The following is a 20,971-nucleotide window of genomic DNA, read 5'->3' as shown; positions in this document are numbered from 1 at the left end:
TGAAGCTGGCTGCGAATGCACAGCTGAGGAGGAAAGCAGTACCCGCATGCTACGAATGTGATCTCTTGATGGTGCCCCAGAAAGGAACTCTGGCACTTGTACTTCCCAAGTGAGCTTAGCTGCACAACGTTTTCCCCACAGTGGCGAGCAGAAACATTGCTAGTGGCCAGTGAGCCACCCCATACACCGGGGCAGTAGCACCACACACAACTCCCAGAGAACAGAGACTTCCCAATCCGTGCGTGTTCTCTTCGAATGGAGAGGGTAGTTTGCAGTCTGTGAAGCACAGACATGGCCCACAGCGCTGCAGGAGTGCCATCTACAAAGTAAATGGGAAGCTGCCCTCCCTCGAGTGGGTAAAAGCCTAACGCCAGCCCTGAAAGCACGTCACCGTATGCAAAAGAAGAAAAGAAAACGGACATTTTTCCCTGCACGAAAAGGGCTCTTGGTTTCTCAAACGGAAAGACAAGCTGTCAGAAGTAAGTCAGTATTGGAGAGAGGCAGAAGGCTGTACTTGGCAGAGGCTAGGGTAAGAGGTTCCTCAAAGCAGCCCTCTCAAAGGGCATAGAAGCAGAGGCCTTATCCAGCGGCCTCTCCACCAGAGTCTATCCACAAAAGGAACAACTTGAAGCTGGCTGCGAATGCACAGCTGAGGAGGAAAGCAGTACCCGCATGCTACGAATGTGATCTCTTGATGGTGCCCCAGAAAGGAACTCTGGCACTTGTACTTCCCAAGTGAGCTTAGCTGCACAACGTTTGCCCCACAGTGGCGAGCAGAAACATTGCTAGTGGCCAGTGAGCCACCCCATACACCGGGGCAGTAGCACCACACACAACTCCCAGAGAACAGAGACTTCCCAATCCGTGCGTGTTCTCTTCGAATGGAGAGTGTAGTTTGCAGTCTGCGAAGCACAGACATGGCCCACAGCGCTGCAGGAGTGCCATCTCCAAAGTGAATGGGAAGCTGCCCTCCCTCGAGTGGGTAAAAGCCTAACCACAGCCCTGAAAGCACGTCACCTTGTGCAAAAGAAGAACAGAAAACGGACATTTTTCCCTGCACGAAAAGGGCTCTTGCTTTCTCAAACGGAAAGACAAGCTGTCAAAAGTAAGTCAGTATTGGAGAGAGGCAGAAGGCTGTACTTGGCACACGCTAAGGTAAGAGGTTCCTCAAAGAAGCCTTCTCAAAGGGCATAGAAGCAGAAGCCTTCTCCAGCGGCCTCTCCACCAGAGTCTATCCACAAAAGGAACACCTTGAAGCTGGCTGCGAAAGCACAGCTGAGGAGGAAAGCAGTACCCGCATGCTACGAATGTGATCTCTTGATGGTGCCCCAGAAAGGAACTCTGGCACTTGTACTTCCCAAGTGAGCTTAGCTGCACAACGTTTGCCCCACAGTGGCGAGCAGAAACATTGCTAGTGGCCAGTGAGCCACCCCATACACCGGGGCAGTAGCACCACACACAACTCCCAGAGAACAGAGACTTCCCAATCCGTGCGTGTTCTCTTCGAATGGAGAGGGTAGTTTGCAGTCTGCGAAGCACAGACATGGCCCACAGCGCTGCAGGAGTGCCATCTCCAAAGTGAATGGGAAGCTGCCCTCCCTCGAGTGGGTAAAAGCCTAACCACAGCCCTGAAAGCACGTCACCGTGTGCAAAAGAAGAACAGGAAACGGACATTTTTCCCTGCACGAAAAGGGCTCTTGCTTTCTCAAACGGAAAGACAAGCTGTCAAAAGTAAGTCAGTATTGGAGAGAGGCAGAAGGCTGTACTTGGCACACGCTAGGGTAAGAGGTTCCTCAAAGAAGCCTTCTCAAAGGGCATAGAAGCAGAAGCCTTCTCCAGCGGCCTCTCCACCAGAGTCTATCCACAAAAGGAACACCTTGAAGCTGGCTGCGAAAGCACAGCTGAGGAGGAAAGCAGTACCCGCATGCTACGAATGTGATCTCTTGATGGTGCCCCAGAAAGGAACTCTGGCACTTGTACTTCCCAAGTGAGCTTAGCTGCACAACGTTTGCCCCACAGTGGCGAGCAGAAACATTGCTAGTGGCCAGTGAGCCACCCCATACACCGGGGCAGTAGCACCACACACAACTCCCAGAGAACAGAGACTTCCCAATCCGTGCGTGTTCTCTTCGAATGGAGAGGGTAGTTTGCAGTCTGCGAAGCACAGACATGGCCCACAGCGCTGCAGGAGTGCCATCTCCAAAGTGAATGGGAAGCTGCCCTCCCTCGAGTGGGTAAAAGCCTAACCACAGCCCTGAAAGCACGTCACCGTGTGCAAAAGAAGAACAGAAAACGGACATTTTTCCCTGCACGAAAAGGGCTCTTGCTTTCTCAAACGGAAAGACAAGCTGTCAAAAGTAAGTCAGTATTGGAGAGAGGCAGAAGGCTGTACTTGGCACACGCTAGGTAAGAGGTTTTTCAAAGCAGCCTTCTCAAAGGGCATAGAAGCAGAAGCCTTCTCCAGCGGCCTCTCCACCAGAGTCTATCCACAAAAGGAACACCTTGAAGCTGGCTGCGAATGCACAGCTGAGGAGGAAAGCAGTACCCGCATGCTACGAATGTGATCTCTTGATGGTGCCCCAGAAAGGAACTCTGGCACTTGTACTTCCCAAGTGAGCTTAGCTGCACAACGTTTGCCCCACAGTGGCGAGCAGAAACATTGCTAGTGGCCAGTGAGCCACCCCATACACCGGGGCAGTAGCACCACACACAACTCCCAGAGAACAGAGACTTCCCAATCCGTGCGTGTTCTCTTCGAATGGAGAGGGTAGTTTGCAGTCTGCGAAGCACAGACATGGCCCACAGCGCTGCAGGAGTGCCATCTCCAAAGTGAATGGGAAGCTGCCCTCCCTCGAGTGGGTAAAAGCCTAACCACAGCCCTGAAAGCACGTCACCGTGTGCAAAAGAAGAACAGAAAACGGACATTTTTCCCTGCACGAAAAGGGCTCTTGCTTTCTCAAACGGAAAGACAAGCTGTCAGAAGTAAGTCAGTATTGGGGAGAGGCAGAAGGCTGTACGTGGCAGAGGCTAGGGTAAGAGGTTCCTCAAAGAAGCCTTCTCAAAGGGCATAGAAGCAGAGGCCTTCTCCAGCGGCCTCTCCACCAGAGTCTATCCACAAAAGGAACACCTTGAAGCTGGCTGCGAATGCACATCTTAGGAGGAAAGCAGTACCCGCATGCTACGAATGTGATCGCTTGATGGTGCCCCAGAAAGGAACTCTGGCACTTGTACTTCCCAAGTGAGCTTAGCTGCACAACGTTTGCCCCACAGTGGAGAGCAGAAACATTGCTAGTGGCCAGTGAGCCACCCCATACACCGGGGCAGTAGCACCACACACAACTCCCAGAGAACAGAGACTTCCCAATCCGTGCGTGTTCTCTTCGAATGGAGAGGGTAGTTTACAGTCTGCGAAGCACAGTCATGACCCACAGCGCTGCAGGAGTGCCATCTCCAAAGTGAATGGGAAGCTGCCCTCCCTCGAGTGGGTAAAAGCCTAACCCAGGCCTGAAAGCACGTCACCGTGTGCAAAAGAAGAACAGAAAACGGACATTTTTCCCTGCACGAAAAGGGCTCTTGGTTTCTCGAACGGAAAGACAAGCTGTCAAAAGTAAGTCAGTATTGGAGAGAGGCAGAAGGCTGTACTTGCCAGAGGCTAGGGTAAGAGGTTCCTCAAAGCAGCCTTCTCAAAGGGCATAGAAGCAGAAGCCGTCTCCAGCGGCCTCTCCACCAGAGTCTATCCACAAAAGGAACACTTTGAAGCTGGCTGCGAATGCACAGCTTAGGAGGAAAGCAGTACCCGCATACTACGAATGTGATCTCTTGATGGTGCCCCAGAAAGGAACTCTGGCACTTGTACTTCCCAAAGTGAGCTTACCTGCAAAACGTTTGCCCCACAGTGGCGAGCAGAAACATTGCTAGTGGCGAGTGAGCCACCCCATACACCGGGGCAGTAGCACCACACACATCTCCCAGAGAACAGAGACTTCCCAATCCGTGCGTGTTCTCTTCGAATGGAGAGGGTAGTTTACAGTCTGCGAAGCACAGTCTTGGCCCACAGCGCTGCAGGAGTGCCATCTACAAAGTAAATGGGAAGCTGCCCTCCCTCGAGTGGGTAAAAGCCTAACGCCAGCCCTGAAAGCACGTCACCGTGTGCAAAAGAAGAACAGAAAACGGACATTTTGCCCTGCACGAAAAGGGCTCTTGGTTTCTCAAACGGAAAGACAAGCTGTCAAAAGTAAGTCAGTATTGGAGAGAGGCAGAAGGCTGTACTTGCCAGAGGCTAGGTTAAGAGGTTCCTCAAAGCAGCCTTCTCAAAGGGCATAGAAGCAGAAGCCTTCTCCAGCGGCCTCTCCACCAGAGTCTATCCACAAAAGGAACACTTTGAAGCTGGCTGCGAATGCACAGCTTAGGAGGAAAGCAGTACCCGCATACTACGAATGTGATCTCTTGATGGTGCCCCAGAAAGGAACTCTGGCACTTGTACTTCCCAAGTGAGCTTACCTGCAAAACGTTTGCCCCACAGTGGCGAGCAGAAACATTGCTAGTGGCGAGTGAGCCACCCCATACACCGGGACAGTAGCACCACACACATCTCCCAGAGAACAGAGACTTCCCAATCCGTGCGTGTTCTCTTCGAATGGAGAGGGTAGTTTACAGTCTGCGAAGCACAGTCTTGTCCCACAGCGCTGCAGGAGTGCCATCTCCAAAGTGAATGGGAAGCTGCCCTCCCTCGAGTGGGTAAAAGCCTAAACCAGGCCTGAAAGCACGTCACCGTGTGCAAAAGAAGAACAGAAAACGGACATTTTTCCCTGCACGAAAAGGGCTCTTGGTTTCTCAAACGGAAAGAGAAGCTGTCAGAAATAAGTCAGTATTGGAGAGAGGCAGAAGGCTGTACTTGGCAGAGGCTAGGGTAAGAGGTTCCTCAAAGCAGCCCTCTCAAAGGGCATAGAAGCAGAGGCCTTATCCAGCGGCCTCTCCACCAGAGTCTATCCACAAAAGGAACACCTTGAAGCTGGCTGCGAATGCACAGCTGAGGAGGAAAGCAGTACCCGCATGCTACGAATGTGATCTCTTGATGGTGCCCCAGAAAGGAACTCTGGCACTTGTACTTCCCAAGTGAGCTTAGCTGCACAACGTTTGCCCCACAGTGGCGAGCAGAAACATTGCTAGTGGCCAGTGAGCCACCCCATACACCGGGGCAGTAGCACCACACACAACTCCCAGAGAACAGAGACTTCCCAATCCGTGCGTGTTCTCTTCGAATGGAGAGGGTAGTTTGCAGTCTGCGAAGCACAGACATGGCCCACAGCGCTGCAGGAGTGCCATCTCCAAAGTGAATGGGAAGCTGCCCTCCCTCGAGTGGGTAAAAGCCTAACCACAGCCCTGAAAGCACGTCACCTTGTGCAAAAGAAGAACAGAAAACGGACATTTTTCCCTGCACGAAAAGGGCTCTTGCTTTCTCAAACGGAAAGACAAGCTGTCAAAAGTAAGTCAGTATTGGAGAGAGGCAGAAGGCTGTACTTGGCACACGCTAGGGTAAGAGGTTCCTCAAAGAAGCCTTCTCAAAGGGCATAGAAGCAGAAGCCTTCTCCAGCGGCCTCTCCACCAGAGTCTATCCACAAAAGGAACACCTTGAAGTTGGCTGCGAAAGCACAGCTGAGGAGGAAAGCAGTACCCGCATGCTACGAATGTGATCTCTTGATGGTGCCCCAGAAAGGAACTCTGGCACTTGTACTTCCCAAGTGAGCTTAGCTGCACAACGTTTGCCCCACAGTGGCGAGCAGAAACATTGCTAGTGGCCAGTGAGCCACCCCATACACCGGGGCAGTAGCACCACACACAACTCCCAGAGAATAGAGACTTCCCAATCCGTGCGTGTTCTCTTCGAATGGAGAGGGTAGTTTGCAGTCTGCGAAGCACAGACATGGCCCACAGCGCTGCAGGAGTGCCATCTCCAAAGTCAATGGGAAGCTGCCCTCCCTCGAGTGGGTAAAAGCCTAACCACAGCCCTGAAAGCACGTCACCGTGTGCAAAAGAAGAACAGAAAACGGACATTTTTCCCTGCACGAAAAGGGCTCTTGCTTTCTCAAACGGAAAGACAAGCTGTCAGAAGTAAGTCAGTATTGGGGAGAGGCAGAAGGCTGTACGTGGCAGAGGCTAGGGTAAGAGGTTCCTCAAAGAAGCCTTCTCAAAGGGCATAGAAGCAGAGGCCTTCTCCAGCGGCCTCTCCACCAGAGTCTATCCACAAAAGGAACACCTTGAAGCTGGCTGCGAATGCACATCTTAGGAGGAAAGCAGTACCCGCATGCTACGAATGTGATCGCTTGATGGTGCCCCAGAAAGGAACTCTGGCACTTGTACTTCCCAAGTGAGCTTAGCTGCACAACGTTTGCCCCACAGTGGAGAGCAGAAACATTGCTAGTGGCCAGTGAGCCACCCCATACACCGGGGCAGTAGCACCACACACAACTCCCAGAGAACAGAGACTTCCCAATCCGTGCGTGTTCTCTTCGAATGGAGAGGGTAGTTTACAGTCTGCGAAGCACAGTCATGACCCACAGCGCTGCAGGAGTGCCATCTCCAAAGTGAATGGGAAGCTGCCCTCCCTCGAGTGGGTAAAAGCCTAACCCAGGCCTGAAAGCACGTCACCGTGTGCAAAAGAAGAACAGAAAACGGACATTTTTCCCTGCACGAAAAGGGCTCTTGGTTTCTCAAACGGAAAGACAAGCTGTCAAAAGTAAGTCAGTATTGGAGAGAGGCAGAAGGCTGTACTTGCCAGAGGCTAGGGTAAGAGGTTCCTCAAAGCAGCCTTCTCAAAGGGCATAGAAGCAGAAGCCTTCTCCAGCGGCCTCTCCACCAGAGTCTATCCACAAAAGGAACACTTTGAAGCTGGCTGCGAATGCACAGCTTAGGAGGAAAGCAGTACCCGCATACTACGAATGTGATCTCTTGATGGTGCCCCAGAAAGGAACTCTGGCACTTGTACTTCCCAAGTGAGCTTACCTGCAAAACGTTTGCCCCACAGTGGCGAGCAGAAACATTGCTAGTGGCCAGTGAGCCACCCCATACACCGGGGCAGTAGCACCACACACATCTCCCAGAGAACAGAGACTTCCCAATCCGTGCGTGTTCTCTTCGAATGGAGAGGGTAGTTTACAGTCTGCGAAGCACAGTCTTGGCCCACAGCGCTGCAGGAGTGCCATCTCCAAAGTGAATGGGAAGCTGCCCTCCCTCGAGTGGTTAAAAGCCTAACCCAGGCCTGAAAGCACGTCACCGTGTGCAAAAGAAGAACAGAAAACGGACATTTTTCCCTGCACGAAAAGGGCTCTTGGTTTCTCAAACGGAAAGACAAGCTGTCAAAAGTAAGTCAGTATTGGAGAGAGGCAGAAGGCTGTACTTGGCAGAGGCTAGGGTAAGAGGTTCCTCAAAGCAGCCTTCTCAAAGGGCATAGAAGCAGAAGACTTCTCCAGCGGCCTCTCCACCAGAGTCTATCCACAAAAGGAACACCTTGAAGCTGGCTGCGAATGCACAGCTGAGGAGGAAAGCAGTACCCGCATGCTATGAATGTGATCTCTTGATGGTGCCCCAGAAAGGAACTCTGGCACTTGTACTTCCCAAGTGAGCTTAGCTGCACAACGTTTGCCCCACAGTGGCGAGCAGAAACATTGCTAGTGGCCAGTGAGCCACCCCATACACCGGGGCAGTAGCACCACACACAACTCCCAGAGAACAGAGACTTCCCAATCCGTGCGTGTTCTCTTCGAATGGAGAGGGTAGTTTGCAGTCTGCGAAGCACAGACATGGCCCACAGCGCTGCAGGAGTGCCATCTCCAAAGTGAATGGGAAGCTGCCCTCCCTCGAGTGGGTAAAAGCCTAACCACAGCCCTGAAAGCACGTCACCTTGTGCAAAAGAAGAACAGAAAACGGACATTTTTCCCTGCACGAAAAGGGCTCTTGCTTTCTCAAACGGAAAGACAAGCTGTCAAAAGTAAGTCAGTATTGGAGAGAGGCAGAAGGCTGTACTTGGCACACGCTAGGGTAAGAGGTTCCTCAAAGAAGCCTTCTCAAAGGGCATAGAAGCAGAAGCCTTCTCCAGCGGCCTCTCCACCAGAGTCTATCCACAAAAGGAACACCTTGAAGTTGGCTGCGAAAGCACAGCTGAGGAGGAAAGCAGTACCCGCATGCTACGAATGTGATCTCTTGATGGTGCCCCAGAAAGGAACTCTGGCACTTGTACTTCCCAAGTGAGCTTAGCTGCACAACGTTTGCCCCACAGTGGCGAGCATAAACATTGCTAGTGGCCAGTGAGCCACCCCATACACCGGGGCAGTAGCACCACACACAACTCCCAGAGAATAGAGACTTCCCAATCCGTGCGTGTTCTCTTCGAATGGAGAGGGTAGTTTGCAGTCTGCGAAGCACAGACATGGCCCACAGCGCTGCAGGAGTGCCATCTCCAAAGTGAATGGGAAGCTGCCCTCCCTCGAGTGGGTAAAAGCCTAACCACAGCCCTGAAAGCACGTCACCGTGTGCAAAAGAAGAACAGAAAACGGACATTTTTCCCTGCACGAAAAGGGCTCTTGCTTTCTCAAACGGAAAGACAAGCTGTCAAAAGTAAGTCAGTATTGGAGAGAGGCAGAAGGCTGTACTTGGCACACGCTAGGGTAAGAGGTTCCTCAAAGAAGCCTTCTCAAAGGGCATAGAAGCAGAAGCCTTCTCCAGCGGCCTCTCCACCAGAGTCTATCCACAAAAGGAACACCTTGAAGCTGGCTGCGAAAGCACAGCTGAGGAGGAAAGCAGTACCCGCATGCTACGAATGTGATCTCTTGATGGTGCCCCAGAAAGGAACTCTGGCACTTGTACTTCCCAAGTGAGCTTAGCTGCACAACGTTTGCCCCACAGTGGCGAGCAGAAACATTGCTAGTGGCCAGTGAGCCACCCCATACACCGGGGCAGTAGCACCACACACAACTCCCAGAGAACAGAGACTTCCCAATCCGTGCGTGTTCTCTTCGAATGGAGAGGGTAGTTTGCAGTCTGCGAAGCACAGACATGGCCCACAGCGCTGCAGGAGTGCCATCTCCAAAGTGAATGGGAAGCTGCCCTCCCTCGAGTGGGTAAAAGCCTAACCACAGCCCTGAAAGCACGTCACCGTGTGCAAAAGAAGAACAGAAAACGGACATTTTTCCCTGCACGAAAAGGGCTCTTGCTTTCTCAAACGGAAAGACAAGCTGTCAAAAGTAAGTCAGTATTGGAGAGAGGCAGAAGGCTGTACTTGGCACACGCTAGGTAAGAGGTTTTTCAAAGCAGCCTTCTCAAAGGGCATAGAAGCAGAAGCCTTCTCCAGCGGCCTCTCCACCAGAGTCTATCCACAAAAGGAACACCTTGAAGGTGGCTGAGAATGCACCGATTAGGAGGAAAGCAGTACCCGCATGCTACAAATGTGATCTCTTGATGGTGCCCCAGAAAGGAACTCTGGCACTTGTACTTCCCAAGTGAGCTTAGCTGCACAACGTTTGCCCCACAGTGGCGAGCAGAAACATTGCTAGTGGCCAGTGAGCCACCCCATACACCGGGGCAGTAGCACCACACACAACTCCCAGAGAACAGAGACTTCCCAATCCGTGCGTGTTCTCTTCGAATGGAGAGGGTAGTTTGCAGTCTGCGAAGCACAGACATGGCCCACAGCGCTGCAGGAGTGCCATCTCCAAAGTGAATGGGAAGCTGCCCTCCCTCGAGTGGGTAAAAGCCTAACCACAGCCCTGAAAGCACGTCACCGTGTGCAAAAGAAGAACAGAAAACGGACATTTTTCCCTGCACGAAAAGGGCTCTTGCTTTCTCAAACGGAAAGACAAGCTGTCAGAAGTAAGTCAGTATTGGGGAGAGGCAGAAGGCTGTACGTGGCAGAGGCTAGGGTAAGAGGTTCCTCAAAGAAGCCTTCTCAAAGGGCATAGAAGCAGAGGCCTTCTCCAGCGGCCTCTCCACCAGAGTCTATCCACAAAAGGAACACCTTGAAGCTGGCTGCGAATGCACATCTTAGGAGGAAAGCAGTACCCGCATGCTACGAATGTGATCGCTTGATGGTGCCCCAGAAAGGAACTCTGGCACTTGTACTTCCCAAGTGAGCTTAGCTGCACAACGTTTGCCCCACAGTGGAGAGCAGAAACATTGCTAGTGGCCAGTGAGCCACCCCATACACCGGGGCAGTAGCACCACACACAACTCCCAGAGAATAGAGACTTCCCAATCCGTGCGTGTTCTCTTCGAATGGAGAGGCTAGTTTGCAGTCTGCGAAGCACAGACATGGCCCACAGCGCTGCAGGAGTGCCATCTCCAAAGTGAATGGGAAGCTGCCCTCCCTCGAGTGGGTAAAAGCCTAACCACAGCCCTGAAAGCACGTCACCGTGTGCAAAAGAAGAACAGAAAACGGACATTTTTCCCTGCACGAAAAGGGCTCTTGCTTTCTCAAACGGAAAGACAAGCTGTCAAAAGTAAGTCAGTATTGGAGAGAGGCAGAAGGCTGTACTTGGCACACGCTAGGGTAAGAGGTTCCTCAAAGAAGCCTTCTCAAAGGGCATAGAAGCAGAAGCCTTCTCCAGCGGCCTCTCCACCAGAGTCTATCCACAAAAGGAACACCTTGAAGCTGGCTGCGAAAGCACAGCTGAGGAGGAAAGCAGTACCCGCATGCTACGAATGTGATCTCTTGATGGTGCCCCAGAAAGGAACTCTGGCACTTGTACTTCCCAAGTGAGCTTAGCTGCACAACGTTTGCCCCACAGTGGCGAGCAGAAACATTGCTAGTGGCCAGTGAGCCACCCCATACACCGGGGCAGTAGCACCACACACAACTCCCAGAGAACAGAGACTTCCCAATCCGTGCGTGTTCTCTTCGAATGGAGAGGGTAGTTTGCAGTCTGCGAAGCACAGACATGGCCCACAGCGCTGCAGGAGTGCCATCTCCAAAGTGAATGGGAAGCTGCCCTCCCTCGAGTGGGTAAAAGCCTAACCACAGCCCTGAAAGCACGTCACCGTGTGCAAAAGAAGAACAGAAAACGGACATTTTTCCCTGCACGAAAAGGGCTCTTGCTTTCTCAAACGGAAAGACAAGCTGTCAAAAGTAAGTCAGTATTGGAGAGAGGCAGAAGGCTGTACTTGGCACACGCTAGGTAAGAGGTTTTTCAAAGCAGCCTTCTCAAAGGGCATAGAAGCAGAGGCCTTCTCCAGCGGCCTCTCCACCAGAGTCTATCCACAAAAGGAACACCTTGAAGGTGGCTGAGAATGCACCGATTAGGAGGAAAGCAGTACCCGCATGCTACAAATGTGATCTCTTGATGGTGCCCCAGAAAGGAACTCTGGCACTTGTACTTCCCAAGTGAGCTTAGCTGCACAACGTTTGCCCCACAGTGGCGAGCAGAAACATTGCTAGTGGCCAGTGAGCCACCCCATACACCGGGGCAGTAGCACCACACACAACTCCCAGAGAACAGAGACTTCCCAATCCGTGCGTGTTCTCTTCGAATGGAGAGGGTAGTTTGCAGTCTGCGAAGCACAGACATGGCCCACAGCGCTGCAGGAGTGCCATCTCCAAAGTGAATGGGAAGCTGCCCTCCCTCGAGTGGGTAAAAGCCTAACCACAGCCCTGAAAGCACGTCACCGTGTGCAAAAGAAGAACAGAAAACGGACATTTTTCCCTGCACGAAAAGGGCTCTTGCTTTCTCAAACGGAAAGACAAGCTGTCAGAAGTAAGTCAGTATTGGGGAGAGGCAGAAGGCTGTACGTGGCAGAGGCTAGGGTAAGAGGTTCCTCAAAGAAGCCTTCTCAAAGGGCATAGAAGCAGAGGCCTTCTCCAGCGGCCTCTCCACCAGAGTCTATCCACAAAAGGAACACCTTGAAGCTGGCTGCGAATGCACATCTTAGGAGGAAAGCAGTACCCGCATGCTACGAATGTGATCGCTTGATGGTGCCCCAGAAAGGAACTCTGGCACTTGTACTTCCCAAGTGAGCTTAGCTGCACAACGTTTGCCCCACAGTGGAGAGCAGAAACATTGCTAGTGGCCAGTGAGCCACCCCATACACCGGGGCAGTAGCACCACACACAACTCCCAGAGAATAGAGACTTCCCAATCCGTGCGTGTTCTCTTCGAATGGAGAGGCTAGTTTGCAGTCTGCGAAGCACAGACATGGCCCACAGCGCTGCAGGAGTGCCATCTCCAAAGTGAATGGGAAGCTGCCCTCCCTCGAGTGGGTAAAAGCCTAACCACAGCCCTGAAAGCACGTCACCGTGTGCAAAAGAAGAACAGAAAACGGACATTTTTCCCTGCACGAAAAGGGCTCTTGCTTTCTCAAACGGAAAGACAAGCTGTCAAAAGTAAGTCAGTATTGGAGAGAGGCAGAAGGCTGTACTTGGCACACGCTAGGGTAAGAGGTTCCTCAAAGAAGCCTTCTCAAAGGGCATAGAAGCAGAAGCCTTCTCCAGCGGCCTCTCCACCAGAGTCTATCCACAAAAGGAACACCTTGAAGCTGGCTGCGAAAGCACAGCTGAGGAGGAAAGCAGTACCCGCATGCTACGAATGTGATCTCTTGATGGTGCCCCAGAAAGGAACTCTGGCACTTGTACTTCCCAAGTGAGCTTAGCTGCACAACGTTTGCCCCACAGTGGCGAGCAGAAACATTGCTAGTGGCCAGTGAGCCACCCCATACACCGGGGCAGTAGCACCACACACAACTCCCAGAGAACAGAGACTTCCCAATCCGTGCGTGTTCTCTTCGAATGGAGAGGGTAGTTTGCAGTCTGCGAAGCACAGACATGGCCCACAGCGCTGCAGGAGTGCCATCTCCAAAGTGAATGGGAAGCTGCCCTCCCTCGAGTGGGTAAAAGCCTAACCACAGCCCTGAAAGCACGTCACCGTGTGCAAAAGAAGAACAGAAAACGGACATTTTTCCCTGCACGAAAAGGGCTCTTGCTTTCTCAAACGGAAAGACAAGCTGTCAAAAGTAAGTCAGTATTGGAGAGAGGCAGAAGGCTGTACTTGGCACACGCTAGGTAAGAGGTTTTTCAAAGCAGCCTTCTCAAAGGGCATAGAAGCAGAGGCCTTCTCCAGCGGCCTCTCCACCAGAGTCTATCCACAAAAGGAACACCTTGAAGCTGGCTGCGAATGCACAGCTGAGGAGGAAAGCAGTACCCGCATGCTACGAATGTGATCTCTTGATGGTGCCCCAGAAAGGAACTCTGGCACTTGTACTTCCCAAGTGAGCTTAGCTGCACAACGTTTGCCCCACAGTGGCGAGCAGAAACATTGCTAGTGGCCAGTGAGCCACCCCATACACCGGGGCAGTAGCACCACACACAACTCCCAGAGAACAGAGACTTCCCAATCCGTGCGTGTTCTCTTCGAATGGAGAGGGTAGTTTGCAGTCTGCGAAGCACAGACATGGCCCACAGCGCTGCAGGAGTGCCATCTACAAAGTAAATGGGAAGCTGCCCTCCCTCGAGTGGGTAAAAGCCTAACGCCAGCCCTGAAAGCACGTCACCGTGTGCAAAAGAAGAACAGAAAACGGACATTTTTCCCTGCACGAAAAGGGCTCTTGGTTTCTCAAACGGAAAGACAAGCTGTCAAAAGTAAGTCAGTATTGGAGAGAGGCAGAAGGCTGTACTTGGCAGAGGCTAGGGTAAGAGGTTCCTCAAAGCAGCCTTCTCAAAGGGCATAGAAGCAGAAGCCTTCTCCAGCGGCCTCTCCACCAGAGTCTATCCACAAAAGGAACACCTTGAAGCTGGCTGCGAATGCACAGCTGAGGAGGAAAGCAGTACCCGCATTCTACGAATGTGATCTCTTGATGGTGCCCCAGAAAGGAACTCTGGCACTTGTACTTCCCAAGTGAGCTTAGCTGCACAACGTTTTCCACACAGTGGCGAGCAGAAACATTGCTAGTGGCCAGTGAGCCACCCCATACACCGGGGCAGTAGCACCACACACAACTCCCAGAGAACAGAGACTTCCCAATCCGTGCGTGTTCTCTTCGAATGGAGAGGGTAGTTTGCAGTCTGCGAAGCACAGACATGGCCCACAGCGCTGCAGGAGTGCCATCTACAAAGTAAATTGGAAGCTGCACTCCCTCGAGTGGGTAAAAGCCTAACGCCAGCCCTGAAAGCACGTCACCGTGTGCAAAAGAAGAACAGAAAACGGACATTTTTCCCTGCACGAAAAGGGCTCTTGGTTTCTCAAACGGAAAGAGAAGCTGTCAGAAATAAGTCAGTATTGGAGAGAGGCAGAAGGCTGTACTTGGCAGAGGCTAGGGTAAGAGGTTCCTCAAAGCAGCCCTCTCAAAGGGCATAGAAGCAGAGGCCTTATCCAGCGGCCTCTCCACCAGAGTCTATCCACAAAAGGAACACCTTGAAGCTGGCTGCGAATGCACAGCTGAGGAGGAAAGCAGTACCCGCATGCTACGAATGTGATCTCTTGATGGTGCCCCAGAAAGGAACTCTGGCACTTGTACTTCCCAAGTGAGCTTAGCTGCACAACGTTTGCCCCACAGTGGCGAGCAGAAACATTGCTAGTGGCCAGTGAGCCACCCCATACACCGGGGCAGTAGCACCACACACAACTCCCAGAGAACAGAGACTTCCCAATCCGTGCGTGTTCTCTTCGAATGGAGAGGGTAGTTTGCAGTCTGCGAAGCACAGACATGGCCCACAGCGCTGCAGGAGTGCCATCTCCAAAGTGAATGGGAAGCTGCCCTCCCTCGAGTGGGTAAAAGCCTAACCACAGCCCTGAAAGCACGTCACCTTGTGCAAAAGAAGAACAGAAAACGGACATTTTTCCCTGCACGAAAAGGGCTCTTGGTTTCTCAAACGGAAAGACAAGCTGTCAAAAGTAAGTCAGTATTGGAGAGAGGCAGAAGGCTGTACTTGGCACAAGCTAGGGTAAGAGGTTCCTCAAAGAAGCCTTCTCAAAGGGCATAGAAGCAGAAGCCTTCTCCAGCGGCCTCTCCACCAGAGTCTATCCACAAAAGGAACACCTTGAAGCTGGCTGCGAAAGCACAGCTGAGGAGGAAAGCAGTACCCGCATGCTACGAATGTGATCTCTTGATGGTGCCCCAGAAAGGAACTCTGGCACTTGTACTTCCCAAGTGAGCTTAGCTGCACAACGTTTGCCCCACAGTGGCGAGCAGAAACATTGCTAGTGGCCAGTGAGCCACCCCATACACCGGGGCAGTAGCACCACACACAACTCCCAGAGAACAGAGACTTCCCAATCCGTGCGTGTTCTCTTCGAATGGAGAGGGTAGTTTGCAGTCTGCGAAGCACAGACATGGCCCACAGCGCTGCAGGAGTGCCATCTCCAAAGTGAATGGGAAGCTGCCCTCCCTCGAGTGGGTAAAAGCCTAACCACAGCCCTGAAAGCACGTCACCGTGTGCAAAAGAAGAACAGGAAACGGACATTTTTCCCTGCACGAAAAGGGCTCTTGCTTTCTCAAACGGAAAGACAAGCTGTCAAAAGTAAGTCAGTATTGGAGAGAGGCAGAAGGCTGTACTTGGCACACGCTAGGGTAAGAGGTTCCTCAAAGAAGCCTTCTCAAAGGGCATAGAAGCAGAAGCCTTCTCCAGCGGCCTCTCCACCAGAGTCTATCCACAAAAGGAACACCTTGAAGCTGGCTGCGAAAGCACAGCTGAGGAGGAAAGCAGTACCCGCATGCTACGAATGTGATCTCTTGATGGTGCCCCAGAAAGGAACTCTGGCACTTGTACTTCCCAAGTGAGCTTAGCTGCACAACGTTTGCCCCACAGTGGCGAGCAGAAACATTGCTAGTGGCCAGTGAGCCACCCCATACACCGGGGCAGTAGCACCACACACAACTCCCAGAGAACAGAGACTTCCCAATCCGTGCGTGTTCTCTTCGAATGGAGAGGGTAGTTTGCAGTCTGCGAAGCACAGACATGGCCCACAGCGCTGCAGGAGTGCCATCTCCAAAGTGAATGGGAAGCTGCCCTCCCTCGAGTGGGTAAAAGCCTAACCACAGCCGTGAAAGCACGTCACCGTGTGCAAAAGAAGAACAGAAAACGGACATTTTTCCCTGCACGAAAAGGGCTCTTGCTTTCTCAAACGGAAAGACAAGCTGTCAAAAGTAAGTCAGTATTGGAGAGAGGCAGAAGGCTGTACTTGGCACACGCTAGGTAAGAGGTTTTTCAAAGCAGCCTTCTCAAAGGGCATAGAAGCAGAAGCCTTCTCCAGCGGCCTCTCCACCAGAGTCTATCCACAAAAGGAACACCTTGAAGCTGGCTGCGAATGCACAGCTGAGGAGGAAAGCAGTACCCGCATGCTACGAATGTGATCTCTTGATGGTGCCCCAGAAAGGAACTCTGGCACTTGTACTTCCCAAGTGAGCTTAGCTGCACAACGTTTGCCCCACAGTGGCGAGCAGAAACATTGCTAGTGGCCAGTGAGCCACCCCATACACCGGGGCAGTAGCACCACACACAACTCCCAGAGAACAGAGACTTCCCAATCCGTGCGTGTTCTCTTCGAATGGAGAGGGTAGTTTGCAGTCTGCGAAGCACAGACATGGCCCACAGCGCTGCAGGAGTGCCATCTCCAAAGTGAATGGGAAGCTGCCCTCCCTCGAGTGGGTAAAAGCCTAACCACAGCCCTGAAAGCACGTCACCGTGTGCAAAAGAAGAACAGAAAACGGACATTTTTCCCTGCACGAAAAGGGTTCTTGCTTTCTCAAACGGAAAGACAAGCTGTCAGAAGTAAGTCAGTATTGGGGAGAGGCAGAAGGCTGTACGTGGCAGAGGCTAGGGTAAGAGGTTCCTCAAAGAAGCCTTCTCAAAGGGCATAGAAGCAGAGGCCTTCTCCAGCGGCCTCTCCACCAGAGTCTATCCACAAAAGGAACACCTTGAAGCTGGCTGCGAATGCACATCTTAGGAGGAAAGCAGTACCCGCATGCTACGAATGTGATCGCTTGATGGTGCCCCAGAAAGGAACTCTGGCACTTGTACTTCCCAAGTGAGCTTAGCTGCACAACGTTTGCCCCACAGTGGAGAGCAGAAACATTGCTAGTGGCCAGTGAGCCACCCCATACACCGGGGCAGTAGCACCACACACAACTCCCAGAGAACAGAGACTTCCCAATCCGTGCGTGTTCTCTTCGAATGGAGAGGGTAGTTTACAGTCTGCGAAGCACAGTCATGACCCACAGCGCTGCAGGAGTGCCATCTCCAAAGTGAATGGGAAGCTGCCCTCCCTCGAGTGGGTAAAAGCCTAACCCAGGCCTGAAAGCACGTCACCGTGTGCAAAAGAAGAACAGAAAACGGACATTTTTCCCTGCACGAAAAGGGCTCTTGGTTTCTCAAACGGAAAGACAAGCTGTCAAAAGTAAGTCAGTATTGGAGAGAGGCAGAAGGCTGTACTTGCCAGAGGCTAGGGTAAGAGGTTCCTCAAAGCAGCCTTCTCAAAGGGCATAGAAGCAGAAGCCGTCTCCAGCGGCCTCTCCACCAGAGTCTATCCACAAAAGGAACACTTTGAAGCTGGCTGCGAATGCACAGCTTAGGAGGAAAGCAGTACCCGCATACTACGAATGTGATCTCTTGATGGTGCCCCAGAAAGGAACTCTGGCACTTGTACTTCCCAAAGTGAGCTTACCTGCAAAACGTTTGCCCCACAGTGGCGAGCAGAAACATTGCTAGTGGCGAGTGAGCCACCCCATACACCGGGGCAGTAGCACCACACACATCTCCCAGAGAACAGAGACTTCCCAATCCGTGCGTGTTCTCTTCGAATGGAGAGGGTAGTTTACAGTCTGCGAAGCACAGTCTTGGCCCACAGCGCTGCAGGAGTGCCATCTAAAAAGTAAATGGGAAGCTGCCCTCCCTCGAGTGGGTAAAAGCCTAACGCCAGCCCTGAAAGCACGTCACCGTGTGCAAAAGAAGAACAGAAAACGGACATTTTTCCCTGCACGAAAATGGCTCTTGGTTTCTCAAACGGAAAGACAAGCTGTCAAAAGTAAGTCAGTATTGGAGAGAGGCAGAAGGCTGTACTTGCCAGAGGCTAGGGTAAGAGGTTCCTCAAAGCAGCCTTCTCAAAGGGCATAGAAGCAGAAGCCTTCTCCAGCGGCCTCTCCACCAGAGTCTATCCACAAAAGGAACACTTTGAAGCTGGCTGCGAATGCACAGCTTAGGAGGAAAGCAGTACCCGCATACTACGAATGTGATCTCTTGATGGTGCCCCAGAAAGGAACTCTGGCACTTGTACTTCCCAAGTGAGCTTACCTGCAAAACGTTTGCCCCACAGTGGAGAGCAGAAACATTGCTAGTGGCGAGTGAGCCACCCCATACACCGGGGCAGTAGCACCACACACATCTCCCAGAGAACAGAGACTTCCCAATCCGTGCGTGTTCTCTTCGAATGGAGAGGGTAGTTTACAGTCTGCGAAGCACAGTCTTGGCCCACAGCGCTGCAGGAGTGCCATCTCCAAAGTGAATGGGAAGCTGCCCTCCCTCGAGTGGGTAAAAGCCTAACCCAGGCCTGAAAGCACGTCACCGTGTGCAAAAGAAGAACAGAAAACGGACATTTTTCCCTGCACGAAAAGGGCTCTTGGTTTCTCAAACGGAAAGAGAAGCTGTCAGAAATAAGTCAGTATTGGAGAGAGGCAGAAGGCTGTACTTAGCAGAGGCTAGGGTAAGAGGTTCCTCAAAGCAGCCCTCTCAAAGGGCATAGAAGCAGAGGCCTTATCCAGCGGCCTCTCCACCAGAGTCTATCCACAAAAGGAACACCTTGAAGCTGGCTGCGAATGCACAGCTGAGGAGGAAAGCAGTACCCGCATGCTACGAATGTGATCTCTTGATGGTGCCCCAGAAAGGAACTCTGGCACTTGTACTTCCCAAGTGAGCTTAGCTGCACAACGTTTGCCCCACAGTGGCGAGCAGAAACATTGCTAGTGGCCAGTGAGCCACCCCATACACCGGGGCAGTAGCACCACACACAACTCCCAGAGAACAGAGACTTCCCAATCCGTGCGTGTTCTCTTCGAATGGAGAGGGTAGTTTGCAGTCTGCGAAGCACAGACATGGCCCACAGCGCTGCAGGAGTGCCATCTACAAAGTAAATGGGAAGCTGCCCTCCCTCGAGTGGGTAAAAGCCTAACGCCAGCCCTGAAAGCACGTCACCGTGTGCAAAAGAAGAACAGAAAACGGACATTTTTCCCTGCACGAAAAGGGCTCTTGGTTTCTCAAACGGAAAGACAAGCTGTCAAAAGTAAGTCAGTATTGGAGAGAGGCAGAAGGCTGTACTTGGCAGAGGCTAGGGTAAGAGGTTCCTCAAAGCAGCCTTCTCAAAGGGCATAGAAGCAGAAGCCTTCTCCAGCGGCCTCTCCACCAGAGTCTATCCACAAAAGGAACACCTTGAAGCTGGCTGCGAATGCACAGCTGAGGAGGAAAGCAGTACCCGCATTCTACGAATGTGATCTCTTGATGGTGCCCCAGAAAGGAACTCTGGCACTTGTACTTCCCAAGTGAGCTTAGCTGAACAACGTTTTCCACACAGTGGCGAGCAGAAACATTGCTAGTGGCCAGTGAGCCACCCCATACACCGGGGCAGTAGCACCACACACAACTCCCAGAGAACAGAGACTTCCCAATCCGTGCGTGTTCTCTTCGAATGGAGAGGGTAGTTTGCAGTCTGCGAAGCACAGACATGGCCCACAGCGCTGCAGGAGTGCCATCTACAAAGTAAATGGGAAGCTGCACTCCCTCGAGTGGGTAAAAGCCTAACGCCAGCCCTGAAAGCACGTCACCGTGTGCAAAAGAAGAACAGAAAACGGACATTTTTCCCTGCACGAAAAGGGCTCTTGGTTTCTCAAACGGAAAGAGAAGCTGTCAGAAATAAGTCAGTATTGGAGAGAGGCAGAAGGCTGTACTTGGCAGAGGCTAGGGTAAGAGGTTCCTCAAAGCAGCCCTCTCAAAGGGCATAGAAGCAGAGGCCTTATCCAGCGGCCTCTCCACCAGAGTCTATCCACAAAAGGAACACCTTGAAGCTGGCTGCGAATGCACAGCTGAGGAGGAAAGCAGTACCCGCATGCTACGAATGTGATCTCTTGATGGTGCCCCAGAAAGGAACTCTGGCACTTGTACTTCCCAAGTGAGCTTAGCTGCACAACGTTTGCCCCACAGTGGCGAGCAGAAACATTGCTAGTGGCCAGTGAGCCACCCCATACACCGGGGCAGTAGCACCACACACAACTCCCAGAGAACAGAGACTTCCCAATCCGTGCGTGTTCTCTTCGAATGGAGAGGGTAGTTTGCAGTCTGCGAAGCACAGACATGGCCCACAGCGCTGCAGGAGTGCCATCTCCAAAGTGAATGGGAAGCTGCCCTCCCTCGAGTGGGTAAAAGCCTAACCACAGCCCTGAAAGCACGTCACCTTGTGCAAAAGAAGAACAGAAAACGGACATTTTTCCCTGCACGAAAAGGGCTCTTGCTTTCTCAAACGGAAAGACAAGCTGTCAAAAGTAAGTCAGTATTGGAGAGAGGCAGAAGGCTGTACTTGGCACACGCTAGGGTAAGAGGTTCCTCAAAGAAGCCTTCTCAAAGGGCATAGAAGCAGAAGCCTTCTCCAGCGGCCTCTCCACCAGAGTCTATCCACAAAAGGAACACCTTGAAGCTGGCTGCGAAAGCACAGCTGAGGAGGAAAGCAGTACCCGCATGCTACGAATGTGATCTCTTGATGGTGCCCCAGAAAGGAACTCTGGCACTTGTACTTCCCAAGTGAGCTTAGCTGCACAACGTTTGCCCCACAGTGGCGAGCAGAAACATTGCTAGTGGCCAGTGAGCCACCCCATACACCGGGGCAGTAGCACCACACACAACTCCCAGAGAACAGAGACTTCCCAATCCGTGCGTGTTCTCTTCGAATGGAGAGGGTAGTTTGCAGTCTGCGAAGCACAGACATGGCCCACAGCGCTGCAGGAGTGCCATCTC

Source organism: Kogia breviceps, chromosome 7 (genome assembly GCF_026419965.1).
Source record: "Kogia breviceps isolate mKogBre1 chromosome 7, mKogBre1 haplotype 1, whole genome shotgun sequence".
In the NCBI taxonomy this organism is placed as follows: domain Eukaryota; kingdom Metazoa; phylum Chordata; class Mammalia; order Artiodactyla; family Physeteridae; genus Kogia; species Kogia breviceps.
This window is presented reverse-complemented; position numbering follows the sequence as displayed.